Source organism: Otolemur garnettii, unplaced genomic scaffold (assembly GCF_000181295.1).
Source record: "Otolemur garnettii isolate 467f Iridium unplaced genomic scaffold, OtoGar3 scaffold00285, whole genome shotgun sequence".
Classification (NCBI taxonomy): domain Eukaryota; kingdom Metazoa; phylum Chordata; class Mammalia; order Primates; family Galagidae; genus Otolemur; species Otolemur garnettii.
In genome coordinates this window covers 202,634-207,714 of record NW_003852680.1, presented here as the reverse complement: position 1 = coordinate 207,714, position 5,081 = coordinate 202,634, and positions in this window count along the sequence as shown.

Sequence of the window (5,081 nt, the reverse complement as noted above, 5' to 3'; positions counted from 1 at the left end):
ACTCGGAACCTATGATGCTTTAAATAAAAAGGGATTAAACTCTTCAAAAAAGATAATTGGCTGAATGGATTAAGAATAAATGTGTTTCTATAATAATCTGTCTAAAGGAGACTCATTTTAGTTCAAAGGAGACAGACAGACTAAAAAGGAAGAAAAAACATTCTATGCAAATAGCAACCACAAGGGGGATGCAGTGGCCATAATTATATTAGAGGAAATCTGTATTAGGACAAAATCATTATAAGAAACAGTCAAAGATAATGTACACTGCTATGATTTAATAAAAAACATAAAAAACAGTCAAAGACTGATGTTACATAATAAAATAGGTCCATTTATTAGGAATCTATAATGATAAAAAGTATGTAAATTACATATAAAAAACATGTAACAGGTCTAAAAATATGTGTGTAAACTTGTCACTGTGCACTTGTGTTGGCAACACTGTACAAATAACTCAGTGAGGTTTCATAACCTTGGTATATCAGTGTCTCACAGCTGTGTTTATACTGCAGTGTGTGGCAGTGTCTTGTTGAGTGGCATTCATTATTGTTGCATATTTTGTGTGCTGTTATAAGAATGTCAGACCTTGAGCCATGGCAATGAACAAACGGTAAATTTCTTGTTAAACTTGGCAAAAGTGGGAGTAAAATCAGGGACATGTCACTCTAAGTTTATTGAGGATAAAGGCGTAAAGGAAATGGCAGTGCACAAATGGATTGAACATTTTTCTGAAGGGAGAGAAAGTGTCAATGATAAAGAGAGTTCAGGCTGGCGAGTGAGGGGCAGAACTGATAGAAACTTTGCAAAAATTTGTCAAATTGTGTGTCAAAATCATCAGCTGACTGTGAGCAGCATAACAAGCCAAGTAAATATCAAGAGAGAAACAGGAAAATCTTAACTGAAAATTTTGGCATGAGAAAGGTGTGGGTGGTTTTCGCATCATGACAATGTCATAGCTCACATGGCATTGTCTGTGAGGGAGTTTTTAGCCATTAAACAAATAACTGCGTTAGAACACTATCCCTGCTCACCTGATCTGGCCCCCGATGACTTTTTTCTTTGCCAGAATATAAAGGAAATAGTCAAAGGAAGACATTTTGATGACATTTAGGGCACCAAGGGTCATACGATGACAGCTCTGATGGCCATTCCAGAAAAAAAGAGTTCCAAAATTGCTTTGAAGGGCGGACTAGGCATTGACATCAGTGCGCGGCTTCTCAAGGGGAGTATTCTGACATCAACCATAGTGATATTCGATGAGGTATGTAGCACATTTTCTAAGATGAGTTTATGAAATTTAGTGTCAGACCTTGTACAAATATGTTATAAATGTTGTATAACATTTACTTTACATGTATATATAACATCAGGAATTCCAAATATATGAAGTAAATATTGGCACAAGTGAAATAAAAAATACAAAGCAAAATGTTCACTGTTTAAAACCCCACTTTCCATAAAAAATGAAAAAAACTCACATAGAAGATCAATAAGAACACAGAAAACTTAAGCATTTTACGTTAATTAGACCTAACACACATACACAGGACTCTCTTGTCTAAAGCAGCAAAGTATACTGTATTTTTAATTACACCTGGTGCTTTTTAAGACACATAAAAAGTATAATTGAATTAAAGATGACTGAGTGAAATCAGAAAGCTGAAGAAAAATTGGCAAATCCAAAAAGATGTAAAAATTAAACACACAACTTGAACATATTCTTGCTCAAGGATCAGATGATTTGATATTACTTAAGATGTCAGTATAACCACAGTGATAAAAATCAATGTAACCTCTATCAAAATCCCAATTTTACTTTTTTCAAAAATATAAAAAAATCCTAAGATATGTTTAGGAACTATGACAAGCGAAATACCCTTTACAAAAGACAAATAAAGAGATAATACACTTCCTGATTTCAAAATTTTTACAAAGCTACAAAAATAAAAAGCAGTGTGGTACTGGAACAAAAAGGCTAAATAGATCACGAAACAGAATAGAGAACCCAGAAATCAATCCTTATGTAAATGTATATGAGCAAACGAACTCCCTACATGGTAGCTATACCACACAATGAGGAAAGAATAGTCTCTTTAATAAATTGTGTTGAAACCTGGATATCTACATGAAAAAAATGAAATTGGATCAATCCGTTGTACCATGTACAAAAAATATGTTAAAAGGAATAAATACTTACAAAAATATAATAAAACTCTTAGAAGAATATATAGGAAAAAAGATCATTAGTCTTGACATTGTTGTCTTGAATATGACCTCAAATCTATAAGCAACAAAGGGACTACATTGAATTTCAGAACCTTGGACATCACAGAAACATTTAGTGAACATGCCACTTAAAAAATGGGTGAATGGGCTTGGCACCTATAGCTCAGCGAGTAGGGCACTGGCCACATACATGAGGGCTGGCGGGTTCAAACCCAGGATGGGCCTGCCAAACAACAATGACAACTACAACAACAACACAAATAGCCTGGCGTTGTGGCAAGTGCCTATCGTCCTAGCTACTTGGTAAGCTGAGGCAAGAGAATGGCTTAAGCCCAGGAGTTTGAGGTTGTAGTGAAATGTAAATGTTAATGTAAATATTCACATGTAAATGAAATGTTTTACATTTCAAAACACTGAAATATAAAACAAGAACCTGAAAGAATACCCCAAATCACTAATTTAGGTCTACCAAAAAAAAAAAAAGAAAAGAAAAAGAAAAATCTTGCCACATTTTATGATAAGGACAAACTGAGACTATTACGTTAACTGAAATAAGCCAGTAACAACATGATAATAATATGACAGTGTATTATTGTCTTAAGTAATCAACACATAGAATGGAGTTTGTCAAGGGGTGGAGAGATGGGTAATTGTTACTCATAGGTATTTAAGTTTTAGTTTTGCAAGAAACCCTAGCATACTGTTCTAAATATTTGAATTAATACTACAGAAAACTCAATATAGAACAAAATAGAAAGTGAAAATATATACAGTGAAATCAGCCAGGATGGTAGAAAAGAAAGTCCCCTACTTATTTATCTCCCCACGGCAACAAACATTGGGCAGTGTTTGGAAAAAGTACCTTTGTAATTGCCCAGCATAGTGATAATCTCAGCCACTAAGCAGCTGATGTGAGAGAATCACTTCAGTCCAGAAGTTTGAGACCACTCTGAGGGAAATAGTGAGACCCCATCTACAAAAAGTACTTTTTGGCTCAATGCCTATAGCTCAGCAGCTAGGGTGCCAGCCACACACGCAGGAGTTGGTGGGTTTTAACCCAGCCCAGGCCTGCCAAACAATAGTAACAACTATAACAAAAAAATAGCCGGGTGTTGTGGTGGGCACCTGTAGTCTCAGTTACTTGGGAGGCTGAGGCAATAGAATCACTTAAGCCCAAGAGTCTGAGGTTGCTGTGAACTGTGACGCCATGGCACTCTACCAAGGGCAACATAGTCAGACTCTGTCTCAAAAAACCAAACAAAACAGCACTTTTATGAGAGCTTTGGGATCCGGAAAGGAGATGGTAAGCCATTCCTGAAGCCCCAGACCAAGGTAGGTCATTTTCAGAAGACAGGCCCCTAATTCAGTTGGCAAACTGAAGGATCTCTTGTCTATAGACGAGGAATGGCCCAGTCCACATAGTCCCATTCTAAAGCAACTATGTAGGTATCTATAATTTCTCCCACTCATGTTCTGGAAGTAGTCTTGTCTATCCAGAGACCTGGGGAGAAATACCTGTTTGTAATTATGGAGACTGGCCTACAGACCTTGGTATTCACTGTAGTCTCTAAAGGAATTCAGTGATTCTGTTCCAGCCCTTACAATCACAGTTCTTGGCCAGACCTCTCCACTTAAGGATCCATACAGGGACCAGGGGAAAACCTCCCACATTCTTAGTGACAGCCACACTCATTCGTGCACCTGAGATTAGGCCCACTCATTGCACACTCTGGTGCAAGTGCCTGCTTTACAGATAAACTTCATAAAGGCAATCCAGTCTGCATATAAATAAGACAGGAGTCAACATCTACCCCCAGTAACAGGCCAACACCAAACATCAACTGCACTGTATACTCAGCAGCAGAATTGTGACCTAGTTACAAACCCCATTTGCAAACCCGGAGGAGACCCCATCAGCCTGGATACCTAAGAAGGGAAGATTTTTACCTGCTAAAAGTGGCTTCTAAAACTAGAAGGGGTGGACCAGGTGCAGTGGCTCACAACTATAATCCGAGCACTCTGGGAGGCCAAGGCAGAAGGACTGCTTAAACTCAGAAGTTCAAGACCGGCCTTAGCAAGAGTGAGACCCCATCTCTACTAAAAATAGAAAAATTAGCCAGGTGTCAATGGTGGCCACCTGTAGTCTTAGCTACTCAGGAGCCTGAGAGAAAGAAGGATTGCTTAAATGCAGGAGTTTTGAGGTTGCTATGAGCTAGCCTAATGGAACGGAATTCTAGCCTAGGGCAACAGGGTAAGACTCTATCTCAACGGAAAAAAAACTAGAAGAGGTGTTTTCTCCTTTAAATGCACAGATACCAGTGCAAGTTTACATTATTCCCATTTTCAGTGCTTCTATTTTAAACATAGTAATGGAAATCCTAGGCAGAACTATTAGGCAAGAACATGGAAAAAGCTGTCCAAATAGAAAAGAAAGAAGTAGTTTGTAGATGACATGATCTTATATATATAAAGCCATAAAGAGTACACGAAAACTGTTTAAACTATGTGCTCAGTAAATAAGTAAAATATGAATAAATTATCATAGTCAGTAAACCTTATGTTAACAAAAAATAATCTCATATACAACATTAAAATGTTAACTTTTTTAACAATAAATTTAACCAAAATGGTGAAAAGCTTTACAATGAAAAATATAAGATATTGATGAGAGAAACAGAAGACAAAAATAAATGTAGAATATATAATATGATAGGCTTGACTCAAAAAATAAATACTGTTAAAGTACCATAAAATTCAAAGTCATGTGTAGATTCAATGAACTCCCTATGAAAATACTGATGGCATATTTTAGAAAAGAAAAAAACACAACTTTCAAAATTTTTTTTTTTTTT